Genomic DNA, 17260 nt, shown 5'->3' on the forward strand with positions numbered 1-17260 from the left:
GATCAAAGATGGACTAAAAGGAGAACAAGTTCAGAGATGAGCAACAAAGATAATACTGTCGCATAGAAATAAACTTTATGAAGTATAAGTCACTGTGATCTCAAACTGCTTTCTCTCTAAAAAAAGAAAAAAGTTAAGATGCTAAGAAAGGACCCGTTGTGACTTTATCTGACCTAAGTCTTCGACAGTCGGAACTGGAAGTCTGTGCCATTTGGACTGCCTCACATCATCACCCACCTGGACGGCCTTTTTCTTCGCCATTCATACCCGCGGAGTGGAGTGGCCTTATGGCACATGAGTACCCCTGCGGCACCCAACCTGTGTCAGTCAAGTCAGCGCCCTTGCTTTTGGACACCCAGGGCGCCTCTGGTGCTTGGAAACATCAGCCATATTGCTCTTTGCTCATCACTCTTCATAAGGGATACTTGAGAAACAGCTTGAACTAAAGGACTTACGGCCATACATCCTGTAGCACAAAGCACAGCGACAACCACCCAGTAACTCATGACCTCTTCCTTCTACAGAAGCTCCATGAGACCCGGCATTCTCACATCTCTCTCACGCGGGAACGCCTGCTTCACCCCCTTGCATCTACACCCGTGTCGTGGGAACCTGCCAACCTCACCCCGCCTTACTTCGCCTTTCTTACATAACCTTGTGTTACTCGTTTGAGCGCACCACCTCTATACTTCAGAAACCAAAGGGTGTGTTGTTACTCATGTTCCCGTACCTCTTTCTCTCAAGCGTCACCTTTACACAAGAAGTTAGAAATGTAATTGAACTCGCCACTCAAAATGGCTTGACATGATGAGGGCAGAAATGTGGTAGCGACGTGGCCAAATGTCGTCCCTTCATTTGGAAAGACCCAGAACATTGTTCGAATGTTTGAAGATTATCAATACCATAACATCAATGCTAGACCGAGACTTCACTTACAGCTACTACCTAGCAGACAGGCCTGCTTCACTCAGGAAGGAGGAACAAACGTTTAAGTCTATTTGAACAAGAAATTTCTTTTCTACTCTCCATAAGTTTCAAATTTCAGCCTCGTCCTCTCTGAACTCATCAGATGTCAGAGTAGAGAACTTTCCTCATTCATACTTTCCCCATATAATTACCACGGCAGTATGCTCTTATCTCAGCGACACGGTGTTATTTATTTCCCTCTGGGCCGTTGAGCCAGAGGGAGTGGTGGGGCCGGGGAGGAGCCTTCGCTATCCTGTCTCGTCCACAAATAAGATCATAGCCTCGTCCGGTGGTACGTAAGCCCATCATGGGCCATCAGGTCTCCTGCCATCTGTCTCTCCCATCATCACCCCACTCCCATCATCACCCCACTCCCATCATCACCCCACTCCCATCATCACCCCACTCCCATCATCACCCCACTCCCATCATCACCCCACTCCCATCATCACCCCACTCCCATCATCACCCCACTCCCATCATCACCCCACTCCCATCATCACCCCACTCCCATCATCACCCCACTCCCATCATCACCCCACTCCCATCATCACCCCACTCCCATCATCACCCCACTCCCATCATCACCCCACTCCCCTCCTCCTCCTCCTCCACTCACCTCCGTCCCCCTCCACTTCCCCATCCGTCCCCCTCCACTCCCCATCCGTCCCCCTCCACTCTCCCCCCACAGTCCATCTTTGTCTGCCTCCAGGTTTCTTTGTCTGTCTCCTCTCCCTTCTCCCCTCTCCTCCCCTTACTATCCCCTCACGTGTCCTGGGGTGGCTGTGTAGGAACCGGTGTGTCTGGGTGTAAGTGTTGTGAGCTGTGTTTTATATCTTTTGGTTTAAGGTATGTGTGTCTGTGGCCTTAAGGGATCTCTACATTATTTCATGTTAAGGGCTGCGTCATTTCATGTAGGGACGGTGTCTCTGTATGGGATATTCTGACCTGTGTATCTGGTTGTAAGAGGTGTGTAATTTGTTATGAGGGATCTGTGTTTGGGTACAGGGAATGTAAGTTTGGCTTTAAGGCTGACTATTATTTTGCTTGAGTCTATGTTTTAAGGGTAAGGGCCACATGTTAGGTAATATTGTGTGTTTGCATTGATTTAAGAGCTTTGTATGAGTGTAGATTACATGTCTTAAGGTGTATAAACTGTGTGTTAAAGTGTAGAGTCTTTGGGTATAGGGAGTGTTTGGTATAGGTACAGTATGCGTCTCTTGTGTGCTGGAATCTGTGTTTTTGGCTACAGTGGTTGTGTATAGATGTTTGGGTTGTGTCTGGGCGTACAACACAAGGCGTACGGTGTTGTGTGTTATGGTTGTATGGAGAGCTTGTGATTTTTTTTGCATGTTGTGGATGATATTCTTGAATGAAGTGAGTGTATTTGTGGAGGGGTTATGTGTATGAATGTATGGGGTTGTTTATTGTGTGAGGAGGAGTAGTGGGAGTGTTGTGTTTGACTGTAGAAGGCTGTGTGTGGTTGGATGTTATGGGCTTTGTGTATTGGTTGTGTAAACTCGAAGTATGAAGCAAGTGTACTTGAGGGACGGAGTCTGTGGAAGTCTTTGCCTCTCAGTGTAAAGGTTATGTGTGTGGTTGTGGGGTCTGTTTGTTAGGGTTGTAGAGGTTATGTATTGGGGGTGTGTTGTAAAAGTTTGTGTTATGGATACAGAGGGAATGTGTGAGGTGTGGTTTACAGTGGGGGATGAGTAAGGTTTGGAGATCGTTTTAGGGAACTTAAAGGAGTTGAGAGCATTGAAGGAACAGCTGGACTTGAGAGCATTGAAGGAACAGCTGGAGTTGAGAACATTGAAGGAACAGCTGGAGTTGAGAGCACTGAAGGAACAGCTGGAGTTGAGAACATTGAAGGAACAGCTGGAGTTGAGAACATTGAAGGAACAGCTGGAGTTGAGAACATTGAAGGAACAGCTGGAGTTGAGAACATTGAAGGAACAGCTGGAACTACAGTAGTTCCCGGGGTGACCAGGGGAGACGGTGGAACTTGTGGACCAGCGGAACGAACCAAGTAAAGGAGTAAATGCGGAGTAACGCCAGGAAATTCGAGAGCTTAAACGATAAAGATGACAGACGAGATGAGCTCCCACGAGTGTTAATTCCACACACACACACACACACACACACACACACACACAGGGGAGCACGGTGAAGCGAGCTCACGGTCGACAACAAGCACACATTATGGGGCCGCCTTGCTCAGCTGACGTGTGCCCACGGAGACGCGTGTGGCGCTAAATACGAAAATGACGGCGCGGTTCCCTCCGTTCCACGTACAGCCAGCCAACCAGCCAACCAGCCAGCCGCCCACGACCTAGGCTTCAACCCGACGCAACCAGACGACTGCTGCTTGGCTGGACGAGTCGTGCTGTGTACGACCAGGAGGATAATAACCCTTGTATTTGAAGGTAGTGCTGGGGGACGAGGCCCACATCTGTGTATGGTGTAGCGTCATGAGTGTATTTAAGGTGTGGTGAGTGCCCGCGCGCCGCCACCCACCTCACACCACTAGCCAAGGGGCTGACGCTGGGTCCCGAGTTGGTGGTGATGGAGACGGTGGTAGGTGGTGGTAGGAGGTGTGGTGGAGAAGGTGGTGACGGTGGTGGTGGTGGTGGTAGGAGGTGTGGTGGAGAAGGTGGTGGTGGTGGTAGGTGGTGGTGGTAGGAGGTGTGGTGGAGAAGGTGGTGGTGGTGATGGTAGGAGGTGTGGTGGAGAAGGTGGTGACGGTGATAGGTGGTGTGGTGGAGAAGGTGGTGACGGTGATAGGTGGTGTGGTGGAGAAGGTGGTGGTGGTGGTGGTGGTAGGTGGTGTTCAGGGGGGGTCGTACCTTCGTAACCAGGGGTCGTACCGTCGTGTTCAGAGGGTCGTACCTTCGTAACCAGGAGTCGTACCGTCGTGTTCAGAGGGTCGTACCCTCGTGTTCAGGAGTCGTACCGTCGTGTTCAGAGGGTCGTACCGTCGTGTTCAGGGTGGGTCGTACCTTCGTAACCAGGAGTCGTACCGTCCTCAGCTGGGGTAGTGGGTGTCGTGTGTGGGGGGAAGATACGTCTATAATGGGCAGCGGACGATGGTCGTATACGTCGTCCATGACGAGTGACCTCGACCCGTATGTCGCGCGACGACCTCCACACTGCGGTGGTTCTCTGTGGGAGGGGGGGGGGGGGGGGGAGGGGGAGGCCTTGGCCCGCTTCACGGTATCGAAGTGTTGCTCTGAGACGCCTGGTGGGCGAAGTGGGAGAGAGAGAGAGAGAGAGAGAGAGAGAGAGAGAGAGAGAGAGAGAGAGAGAGAGGATCGAAGTGGGTTAGGGGCTAGACCCGCGTTGACTGGTTGGAGGAGGAAGTGCGTGTGGAGTAGAGTGGAGGAAATGGGAGGAAGAGTGAGAGAGGGACTGTTAGTGGACCGTAAAGTGGGATGAAGGAAGCGAGAGAGAGAGAGAGAGAGAGAGAGAGAGAGAGAGAGAGAGAGAGAGAGAGAGAGAGAGAGAGAGAGAGAGAGAGAGAGGAGGGAGGGGATACAACACGTGCATGCCTCCCTCCCTCCACAACCACGTCGTGCCCTCCTGCACCGGAACCCGCTACAGCGAACATCCGTTCGCGGGGGTTGGTAAACAGCCGACGCTCTGGCGGGGCGGGGCGGGGCGGGGCGGGTGGGTACAGCGGCCCCGTGGGGAGCGGGGCGGGGCGGGGCGGCCCCACACTGTTGACCGCATGAGTTATGCAGGAACGCACCACCGCACCGCTGCTGCCACGTGCCACACACACACACACACACACACACACACTGCCCCTTCGCTACGTGAGGGGCCTCGTGTGTGTGTGTGTGTGTGTGTGTGTGTGTGTGTGTGTGTGTGTGTGTGTGTGTGTGTGTGTACGCGCGCGCGCTTGCCTGCATCATGCACAATGGTGCACGTTGGCCTTACGTAAGGATGGAAGGTAGGTAGATGGATAGATAGATAGATGGTAGAGCCACAGGATGAGGGGTTCCCACTGACTGTGGGACCTGCCACGCTGTGGTAATGTCGACTACACCACAGGACTTGAAGATTATAAAACATCACCCGCCATTACTCAGCTCTGACATGATAGTATTGGTCATCTCAGCTAGGAACTCCTCCTTCAGAAGTAGAGAGAGAGAGAGAGAGAGAGAGAGAGAGAGAGAGAGAGAGAGAGAGAGAGAGGAAGAGGGTTGGTTCCTCTATACCTCACTCTTGAAGATTAGTGTCAGGGATGGGATGGGATGGATGGGATGGGATGGGAGGGTTGGGTTGGTTTCTTTACCTTTGGCAGACGACCACTGACTTCGAAGTCACCCGTGCCAACGGAATTTCTCACCGCCACGTCGCGGTTTCATCACTCCCTGAAATACTGCTGTTTCATCACTCCCTGAAATACTGCTGTTTAATCACTCCCTGAATTACTGCTGTTTCATCACTCCCTGAAATACTGCTGTTTAATCACTCCCTGAATTACTGCTGTTTAATCACTCCCTGAATTACTGCTGTTTAATCACTCCCTGAAATACTGCTGTTTAATCACTCCCTGAAATACTGCTGTTTAATCACTCCCTGAATTACTGCTGTTTAATCACTCCCTGAAATACTGCTGTTTAATCACTCCCTGAATTACTGCTGTTTAATCACTCCCTGAAATACTGCTGTTTAATCACTCCCTGAATTACTGCTGTTTAATCACTCCCTGAAATACTGCTGTTTAATCACTCCCTGAATTACTGCTGTTTAATCACTCCCTGAAATACTGCTGTTTAATCACTCCCTGAAATACTGCTGTTTAATCACTCCCTGAATTACTGCTGTTTAATCACTCCCTGAAATACTGTTGTTAATCACTCCCTGAAATACTTAGAGCGAGATCATCAACATCTGACTTGAAGACATGATCGTAATTAGAAATATGAACAACGTAGGTGCCAGCAATAGTGCCTTTGGTACCCCAGCCATTGAATAACACGAGCCTTACATTTCATATTTTTCTTCTTCTTTCATCTACTTCTTTCATCTATTTTTTTGTCTTTCATTTTAGCATCTTCTCTTCCGAGCGGCCTCCATGTCTTGCTGGCCAAACCTGCAGACTGAGTAGTTTGGTGGATGTGATTTTTATACTTTTGGGGGGTTTAATCCATTTAAATACGATGGTACGACCCTTGAGTGGGTCAGTACGCCTCCTGAGTAGGAAGGTCCGGCCTTTGACCTCCTCAATCCTGAAGGGTCGCGTCCAAAGGTCACGCCATCGTACCCAAGGGTCGTACCGTCATCATACACACACACACACACACACACACACACACACACACACACACACACACGCAAAACCACACACCCCAAGTCATACACGTTTGACACCTTCTCTTACGTCATTTGACCTAGTTTTAGACACCGGTTTTATCTTGGTTTCTAAGCATAAAGTTATTGATGAACACAATCCTCGAATTACCTTCACGAGAGCGAGAACTGGGTCGTTCTTGAATGTTAACACAATACATTTGTAAAGTTCTAGGATCTGGAAAAAAAAAAAAAAGGTAAATTGAGTGACACAAAGAGACAAACACAAACACACACTCACACACAAATGTTATTGTATTATTTACTGTTCTGTTTTTAGTCTACGTCTGGTCAGGGAAGAGTAATTTACAATCCTAATTTCCCAGGATGATTCTAATTAACTCTTGTTCAAATGTTTTCGATGACCATTGTTGAAGCTTCCAGCCTTCTAGAATGCTCCCCAAAAATGGCGTTCTAGCGACTTCTTTTCGTTGTATATCAACTGACTTGTCACATTTCTTGCTTGTGTCTCCCCTGATGATGTGATTATTACACGAAAGTGCACTTGGGAACTTATCGTGTTTCATTACTCCGTGGACTCATAAGAATATATATATATATATATATATATATATATATATATATATATATATATATATATATATATATATATATATATATATTCTCGTCTGTTATCAGAATGGTTTAAATGTCTCGTTCTAAGCGTGTCGTTTTTCATGCTCTTTTATCAGTAGTAGTTTAAAGGGAGTATGAGAGCAGAGCCTTTGTGGTGAGTTGGCTAACTGGTAGCTTATCTTATCTCTGTTATCAACGCCTGGGTCCCGCCACACCGTTCCCTCACCAACAGACCCCACTGTTTGACAGTATAGGTATTCCTCCTGTTGCCCCAAGGGTTATATATATATATATATATATATATATATATATATATATATATATATAGAGAGAGAGAGAGAGAGAGAGAGAGAGAGAGAGAGAGAGAGAGAGAGAGGTTACTGAAGTTGTCTTCGGCAAGACATTGTTATCATCACTAAATAGAAAGGAGGTCAAGTCTTTGCCATGGGCCCCTCTCCCTCTGGAGAAGCACACCTCACCTCCCAGCTCCTGAATGGAGCGCAGCCTCGAATCTCCAGGAGTCCCATGGAAGGCGTCACGGGGCGACTCGAGTAAGAGTGATATACTAAAAAAAAAGCTGGAAATAAAGGAAATAAGTTGGAAATAAAGGAAATAAAGGTTTCATTCGTGTTTATTCAGACCATTTGACACAAGGAATGTCCACCTGTCGTCTACACTGACCCTCATAACTTCAACTTGACGTCTCAAGATCTCTTCCCAGAACACTCGTCCCCACCCCATATGTTCAACACGTTGGTACACCTCCTTCCCTCCCTCACCTCGTCGTCGTCGCCCCTATCTACTGTGTCTACCACCACCAGTCTACCTGCGGGGAGGGAGTTAGGTTGACCCCCGGCCTGGACCAAACGTGCTTCGAGTTTTAAGGAAATTTCCTGGACGGTCTGACACACACACCCATTGAGATTAATGATAAGTTAAAGAGCATTGCCTCTGTCAGATGTCCAGTGGAGAGGGAGAGGGAGAGGACCCGAGTTCCGTTTCCGTGTTGTTTTCCTGATGTTGCCACACGAATCTGTGTGTGTGTGTGTTGTGTGTGTGTGTGTGTGTGTGTGTGTGTGTCCGCCGCTCAGTGTCACGTACAAGCGTCGAATTGACCCTGAGAAGTCTGCTAGTCTGTGTGAGGAGGAGAGGGAAGAAGGGGGCTCTGGTCTATTGGTATGATACACCTGGAAGATGGAGAGCAGGTGCAGGAGTCCACACGAGGCGTCCATCGCAATTAACACGTGTGTATATATATATATATATATATATATATATATATATATATATATATATATATATATATATATATATTATATCAGAGCTTGGTGACCTCTGTCTCACGGGGGGACTGTGACCTCCCGTGGTTCTGACGAGCCTCTCTGTCATCCATGACGCGACGTGATAGTGTGACCTCCTCCCCTGTGGCTAACCTGCCATGGAGGAGGAGGAGAAGGAGGAAGGTCGTCCTTGGAGGATTATGATCCACCTGATGTGGTTAGGTCTAATCAAGGGGCTAAGTGGTACTTGACCAGAGCGACACTCAGATGCGATATATATATATATATATATATATATATATATATATATATATATATATATATATATATATATATATATATTGGACATCTACAGGTGCAAGCTGACAAGGACAAAGTGGTGCACTGGATTCACAGGTGGCAAGTGAAATATTAATGTCGATAAGTGAAACGTTTTCCCACTTCGGCTGTGAAAACGGGAGGACAGATTACGGTATGAACTCTGTTGAAGTGCAAAAGGTAAATTAGAGAATGAAATGTAGGTGTAATAATCTCTGGTGAGCTGAAGCCAAAGAAGCAGTGCTTTACAAGCAATAAAAAAGGGAGGGGGGAATAGAATTCTAGGATTCGTGGATAGAGCAGTCGTAGGATTCGTGGATAGAGCGTTCGTATTTAAGTTTGAGAAAGTTAATTCTTACTCTTGACAACTCACAGTTCATAAGTGGGTCACCCGTCATGAAGACAGACGGACAGAGTAGAGGAAAGACGTACAGTAGCGAGCTACCACGACGGACGAATCCGGGATCGAGAAACAGCTCGCTCCTGGACCGCCAAGAGGACTTAGATTGATGTCCCGTAGAAAAGAAGAGAAGGTTAAGAGTCGACCTGATACAGGTACTCCAGGCTGTCCCTCTAAGGAGCTACGTCCTTAAGGCTGGATTTATCCACTTCGAGTGGTCGTGATGGATACAAACTCGTCAGCAAACGTCGTACTGAGAATAAGAGAAGTTATGTTCCTTCAACAGGACTGGTGGTATACGAGGTGATTTGACAGTTAAGGTAGTTACAAACAACTCTATAGATTACTTAAATAGTAGACTTAACAGATGTGTCAGTCACACTGTATCTGCCTCCTTACTTAAAGTTTAAGGGTGCTTCTCCTCCTTACTTAAAGATAAAGTTTAAGGGTGCTTCTCCTCCTTACTTTAAGTTTAAGGGTGCTTCTCCTCCTTACCTAAAGATAAAGTTTAAGGGTGCTTCTCCTCCTTACCTAAAGATAAAGTTTAAGGGTGCTTCTCCTCCTTACCTAAAGATAAAGTTTAAGGGTGCTTCTCCTCCTTACCTAAAGATAAAGTTTAAGGGCTCTTCTCCACAAGGCATGTCTTCGCTTGTCTAACCTGACCACACTAATGTTCTTAAGTTTCTGACGTCATCCACTATGACAGTCCACCTCGACAGCACCCACTGGTCCTGCTGCTTGCCTCCCATTTGTACATCCCTTCTGTTCCGTCGTATGCTTCTGTTCCGTCATGTGCTTCTGTTCTGTCGTGTGCTTCTGTTCCATCGTATGCTTCTGTTCCATCGTAAGCTTCTGTTCCATCGTATGCTTCTGTTCCATCGTAAGCTTCTGTTCCATCGTATGCTTCTGTTCCATCGTAAGCTTCTGTTCCATCGTATGCTTCTCTTCCGTCGTGTGCTTCTGTTCCAACGTGTGCTTCTGTTCCATCGTATGGTTAAAAGGGTTCATTCTGAAGCACTCTGTGAGTCTTCGCACGCTGAAGATGATTACAGATCTCGCCTCACAAGGGCTTCGCTATTCACATATCAGTAGTAGTAGTAGTAGTCGTAGTAGTAGTAGTAGTAGTAGTAGTAGTAGTAGTAGCAGCTGTAGTGGTCATTATCGCCGATCCATCATTCACCTCTGTACAGTCTCTCTTCACTTCATTAAGCATTACGTATGACTGGTAATGATAATTGATGTTCTCGGGGTAATTAGTCCTCTCGAGTTTTTCTTAACTCTGACGTTTGGTTATTTTCAACGTATATTTAAGGTCAGTAATACACAGTTCACTTTTTGTGTGTGTACCCCCCCCCCCCATTTTTAAGGTTATCTTCCACTGTAGAATGTTCAGTGCACAATGCATCGTGTGTTATGGTTCAGCAGTGGATGACTGTCACACTGGTTTAGTCATGGGGCTTTTAGACAGCATTTAGATACTCCTTAGACAAGGTTTTGACATTAGAACATTAGACAACAGGTAGATAAGGGGGGATAAGGGGGGGGGGGTTTAGTAGACCCACAGATGGTTCCTGCAGTGCTGCCATCGACAGTGGGGGGGAAGGAGAGAAGTAGTCGTCTCCCCCTGGCGTCAAGTGGGAGTCGAACCACCCACTCGGCAAAACTCAGTGGTTCAAAACGAGTGAATCACTCCGGGATGGAGGGGAAAGACAGGTCCCTCCCCATAAAGGAAAGAGAGAGGACGGTTGTCTCCTCCACATTAGAGGTGGGGAGAGGATAGCTCCCTCCCCATAAGGGAGAGGGACGGTTACCTCCCCCACAGCAAGGAAGGGAAGAGAACAGTTACACCTCCCCATGAGGGACGGGCAGATGACGATTACCTCTCCACCCACAACCAGGGACGGGGAGAAGGCAGTTATCCTCCTCCCCCATCTCCTCCCACAACCACCACTTTTATCGCATCACTTGAAGGTTTGCTAATTAACAGTCGACACATCTTTGCCGTTGGCCTCGGTCAAAACACTAACGGGCCGGGGAGACAGTGTGTCACCTTGTGGGCCAACACAATCCATGCGACAGGTGGCCCCCTGCGACGGCCTGGCTAACGTCTGATGTGGGTGGCCAGAGAGGGATTGAGTTGATGGTGTCGGACCACGCTTGATGAACACAAGGGCCAAGTGACCACACAAGGTCCCCTGGTCGCCTGTGTGATGGCCAGGTGCTTTGAGGATGTAAAACCCGGACCTGCCCCCGTGGCACGCCGATCTACGAGGTGACCAGAAGCTCTCCATCTCACACCATCCAGCGATGACCCCGTGAGATCCCACGTCACATCCTGAGGCCTGAGAGGATGAAGGAAGGCCCCCCCCCCCCCCCTACGCTGCGCGGTCAGTCTTCCAATTCCCACTTGGCACTTTGCGTCTCTCTGTCTCTCTCCAGCGACATGTCCAACACCACAGCAAAGCAGTTTGCTGTGGTGTCTGCACGGATCTTCAGCACATACGGAGGTAGTTCATCAAGGCCATGAGCCTTAATTGGATCAAAACCATTTAGTATTCCACTAGTTATTTCAGTGTTTTCCAAAACCTTTTTTTTTTTCCCCGTCCATTCTGCCCCACTGGAGTTTGGGGTGCTGTGGCACCTCCCACTGCGGAAACGCTTTTTAACTTGTCATTCATTCCCGTTCGTATCTTCGCATTATTCTCGACACTCCTTCCCTCCGTATCCTTCAGCCTGATCAGCTGCTCCTTTAATTGGCAGTTTTACTCCTGAAAACGACGCTTCACGTCCTTGACAGCCTTGACGGTGGTGATGTGGTGGTGGTGGAGGGAGAGAAGGGGAAGGTGTTTTGTCGTTCCACCGTCTTTATTCCTCTCCAACACCACCGCCATCGTCGCCTCCTCCTCCTCCTCCTCCTCCGACGCTCTTATCTAAACACATCAGAAAAATTCGGACAAGTGGAGTTGTCGGCAGCCGCCACCACCACGACACACACACACACACACACACACACACACACACACACCACTTAGGTGTCCCCTGGGAAGGTGGTTGGAGAAGGGAAGCAAGAAGACCTCCTCCCAGTTGGGGTTTCCAGGGTTCGTCGGCGATGAGGCCCTCACGTATGGTTGATGACCTCCCGTCTGTTTATACGGGAAGCCTCCCTCATCTTTACTCATACTGAAGACCCTGTGGTCACAGTGAAGCCTCCCTCATCTTTACTCATACTGAAGACCCTGTGGTCACAGTGAAGCCTCCCTCATCTTTACTCATACTGAAGACCCTGTGGTCACAGTGAAGCCTCCCTCATCTTTACACGGATGGTTTCCTGACACGTGACCTGGTGAAGTCTGCACCAGGTCAAGGTGGAGCCCCTCACACTAGGTCACAGTGAAGGCCTCACACCAGGTCAGAGTGAGGTCCTCACAACAGGTCACAGGGAAGCCTCCACACTGGGTCTCGTAGTAGTGCAGCGGCCTGGGGTCTGGTCGAGTCGGGATGGTGACACATAGTCTGGGGTCAAGTCAGGTCAGGTCAGGTCAGGTGTCGTAATGCAGCAGGCTGGGTATGGTCGGGTCTGGTCGGGTTGGGGGGTTGTTACACCAGACTGGGTATGGTCGGGTCTGGCCGAGTGGGCTAGTACAGTAGGCCAGGCTGGGGTGGTCTGGTCGGGTCGGGTTGGGTCTGGTCGGGTGGGGTGGGTTCCCTGGCCTGACACACCAATCCAGTATGGGAGGGTCGGCTTGAAGCGGGAGAGCCACCCGTAAATTAATGAATGTAGGCCGCTGGTCGACGGGACAGACGGACGGCCCAATGGATAGAGATGGACGGAACTACACCGGACGAGCGAATTAAGCAAGAATAAGAAGTTGAAAGATGGAGATATATGGGGGGCGTGGTGTTGCCGGGGAAGCAGCAGGTGTCTGGGAAGCTTGATGTATTTAGAAGGGGGGGAGGGCGATATCTGGGGTGATGGTTAAATGGGGGAGAGATGTTTAGGGAGATTAGGGAAGGAGTGGTCTAACGACCTTGCGATACTGGGAGAATGAATGGTCCCTGCATCTTGCTAATTGGGGGGAATGAGTGGTCTGGGGAACTTGCTATAGTGAGGGGATGAGTGATCTGGGGTGCTTGCTGTATCTTCAGGTGGGAGAGATGGTGTAAGGACCTCTCGAAATCAGAGAGAAGATAAATTGCAGTGATGTGAGGGAGCTTAAGAACAGTGCGAGACACAGCATTAACCCTTGGCGTATGCCCAGCCTTCTGAGGTTCATCTCTATGTACAGCCGCGAACAAAAGTCATGGCACACATTTGAACGAAACTGTACCGAACCCTCTGTCTCACAGGCAGAGTCATTGGGCTCGGTACAGCTTCGACCAGTCGTGAACCGGGAATTCGGAACTTTTGATTTGTTTCAAGACTTTTGTCCTCGACTGTACGTTTCCGTTTAGCCAGTTATATAAGATACTGTCCACTGCAGCGAACCCCCCATGAGAGAGTGAGAGGTGAAGATATGGAGGAATGGCCTCGTATTGGCTGCCATTATTTTGGTCATTTCTTTAAAGCCCATTTTATGATGCCCAACAGCGTGCGTGTATAACCCTCTCTATAGCACTTACTTATGTTAGAACCTGTTTATTGATTGTTGGTTGTAAGGTAGTTCAGTTTGATTTACGGATTGTGGTGTATTTATATGTGATGTATAGTTGTTAGAGTTTTGATATATGAGGGTTTGATCAACCCTTGAACACGACGGAACTACCTTTGAGCACGACCGCTACCATTCCTTCGGCAGGACAGTACGAGCTTTGGGTAAGATAGAAAGTCTGGCCTTTACGCCAGATCTTCAGAGAAGGTTAGGTTAGAAGGCCAGTCCATCGCACCTCAGGTTCTTACCTCCTTCCTCAAGGGTCGCACCATCGTGCTGCGGGGGCGAAGCCCCTCCTCTCCAACACATGTACCAGAATCTGGGCTTTATGAATCCATGGTATTTAACACAACCATCCCAGCCACTGGCCTAAGCTCCCTTCTTTCCCAACCACCACCAACACCACCACCGTCTTCTTCTTCTTCACCAGTGGAGTTATGTCCAGCAAACCCGTCGTATAGATGTACCATCTGCCGCAGGAATCTTTATCGCTGGGGAAGAAAAAAATAACATTTCTATGAACGATTGAGGACACCATCCTTGTCGCTCCTCACACAGTCTCAAACACTAGACGTTCGTCGGTGCCTGAGACTTGATAGTGTTTCTCTCTTCCTCAGTGTTAATGTTTTACAGGAATTTTTTTTTTACCAAAGCCTCAAAGGAGCTTTTGAGTGCAGATCGACGGCTCTGACCAGGGAATGGTTCGAACCTCGTCCGAGGTTCTTCTTTCGTATACCATGGCCTCTGGCTATTCCATCCGTGTTTACGATCCACGTCACCAAGCTGGTCTGAAAACTGATGGTTCTTTTCAGGTCCACACGCCCTCACTCACTCGTCTCTCTTCCATGGCGGGCAAAGTTTAAGCTTATCCTGTAGCCTTCCCCTGTAATCCACCACTTTTAATTCCGTTGGTTTTTTTTTTCTTTTTTTGGTTGCCTTCCTCTGGACCTTCTCTAGTAGCTCTTCCTGCTTCTTTAAGCGCGGTGGCGAAACTTGAGATGGTTGTCTACTTTGGACCATATGTAGGGTATGGACAGCTTGCTGAATATTTCCTTATCCATTACGTACTGGACAGGTATTGTGGTATTGGCCAGCCCACATTTTGTCTCCTACAGTTTACTACTAAGGACTCTGGCGTCAGGTAGGGACGCTGTCGACACCTAGGTTCCTCATACACACAGTTTCTTCAAGCTTACTTCCTCTGTGTGTGTGTGTGTGTGTGTGTGTGTGATTGCTATTTTTGTGTTACGGGAAGAGAATTGTATAATAGTCGTGTTGTCCCGTCTCTTCCAACTTCGTATGTATTATCATGTCTTTACTCCTGTGTATTCACACACACACACACACACACACACACACACACACACACATTTAACGGCCAGTCCTGAGGGGAGGATTAACACCTAGGTTGGGTGTGGGCTGATTTGCCCTACACCCGGGATTCGAACCGATGCTGCTCTTGTCATATCCCAGATAATTCATGGAATATAACGTCCATGGTAACTACAGTGAGGCGTAAGATAACATACGCAGCGTCTCTACGGCGTCATCTCTCGGCTCCAGAAGCCAACTGCGTCAGCCTAGCGTATGTGCTCTCAAAAATAACTCACTTGGCGGGCGTAGTAGTAACTTCAGGCCAGGGGTAGTAACTCACCCCATCACGGTGCGGCGTATAGATTGCGGTCAGGGCGAGCGACGCAGCACGGCGTAAGTGCGTATAGCGTAGCGAGCGAGGCAGGCAGCGCGGCGTTAAGTGCGTATAGCGGAGAGAGAGAGAGAGAGAGAGCGAGCGTGTGTGTGTGTGTGTCTGGGTTAGGTTAGGTTGGCCGGGGTGCGCCTCCCTCCCTCACACACACAGGTGGAGGGAGACACAGCCACTGATATCGACCTGTCTCGACCACGGCTCCCCTCTCTACCGCCCACACACCTGCCACCCACCCTGTCTCCTCCTGCCGCCGCCCACAGACTTGCCGCCCACCCTGTCTCCTCCTGCCGCCGCCCACAGACTTGCCGCCCACCCTGTCTCCTCCTTCCGCCGCCCACAGACTTGCCGTCCACCCTGTCTCCTCTTGCCGCCCACAGACTTGCCGTCCACCCTGTCTCCTCCTGCCATCCACCCTGTCTCCTCCTGCCGCCCACAGACCTGCCACCCACCCTGTCTCCTCCTGCCGCCCACAGATCTGTCACCCACCCTGTCTCCTACCGCCCACAGACTTACCGCCCACTCTGTCTCCTCCTGCCGCCCACAGACTTACCGCCCACTCTGTCTCCTTCCGCCGTCCACAGACCTGCCACCCACCCTGTCTCCTGCCGCCCACAGACTTACCGCCCACTCTGTCTCCTTCCGCCGTCCACAGACCTGCCACCCACCCTGTCTCCTGCCGCCCACAGACTTACCGCCCACTCTGTCTCCTACCACCGTCCACAGACGTGCCACCCATCCTGTTTCCTACTGCCACCCACATACCTCTCATCCTGCTTGCTGCCGCCCACATACCTCCTCAACGCGCTTGTTGCCGCCCGCAGACCCGTACACCGTCTGCTGCCACCCACAGACACCCCTTCCTAATAGACATGTATTTCCAAACGTTACCATAAACATAATAAGTCACCATAGAAATATACAAACCTAATTTACAATTAATGCCATTTTTTTCTCTATGAATGAGTCAAAACTTTTGTACAGAAAAAGTTTGCTGCCCAACTTACGACAACCCAGGTTACAATCCCCTATCGCTGCCCAACTTACGACAACCCAGGGTACAATCCCCTATCGCTGCCCAACTTACGACAACCCAGGATACAATCCCCTATCGCTGCCCAACTTACGACAACCCAGGATACAATCCCCTATCGCTGCCCAACTTACGACAACCCAGGTTACAATCCCCTATCGCTGCCCAACTTACGACAACCCAGGTTACAATCCCCTATCGCTGCCCAACTTACGACAACCCAGGTTACAATCCCCTATCGCTGCCCAACTTACGACAACCCAGGTTACAATCCCCTATCGCTGCCCAACTTACGACAACCCAGGTTACAATCCCCTATCGCTGCCCAACTTACGACAACCCAGGTTACAATCCCCTATCGCTGCCCAACTTAAGACAACCCAGGTTACAATCCCCTATCGCTGCCCAACTTACGACAACCCAGGTTACAATCCCCTATCGCTGCCCAACTTACGACAACCCAGGTTACAATCCCCTATCGCTTTACTTGCCTGACATACAATTTATAAGTAAATAACTGGGGTCAGTTTCCATGTCAATGAGTCGAATCAAAAACCAGTTTTATTTTATGAATATATTTATTCATTCAACAATAATACAAATGATTAATACTTTTAATATTTCACCCAGATCCAAGTTGCGAACAAAACTGTCCTCCAACCAAACTTAAGCAACGAAGGAAATTTCATGTAAAAAATATATTTCAACATTTAATGTACATTGTCACATCAAACTGTTAAGAGGCGAAGGTACATTCAAAATCACATAGCTTATGAAGCTTTCTAATCTATTAAGACTTAGCCAAGCGTCCCTGATTATTATGATGGTTTTAACTAAAACCCAGAGACCTTTCTACTGTTGTGGCCTGAACTCAGCTATGGCCTAATGTAGTGCTTATGAATTTAAGTACAACCCGTGTTGTTGATGCCTTGGTTCATTGAAGTGGTGTCAGTTTTAAGTACAACCCGTGTTGTTGCT

This window comes from Panulirus ornatus, chromosome 55, assembly GCF_036320965.1.
Source record: "Panulirus ornatus isolate Po-2019 chromosome 55, ASM3632096v1, whole genome shotgun sequence".
In the NCBI taxonomy this organism is placed as follows: Eukaryota; Metazoa; Arthropoda; class Malacostraca; order Decapoda; family Palinuridae; genus Panulirus; species Panulirus ornatus.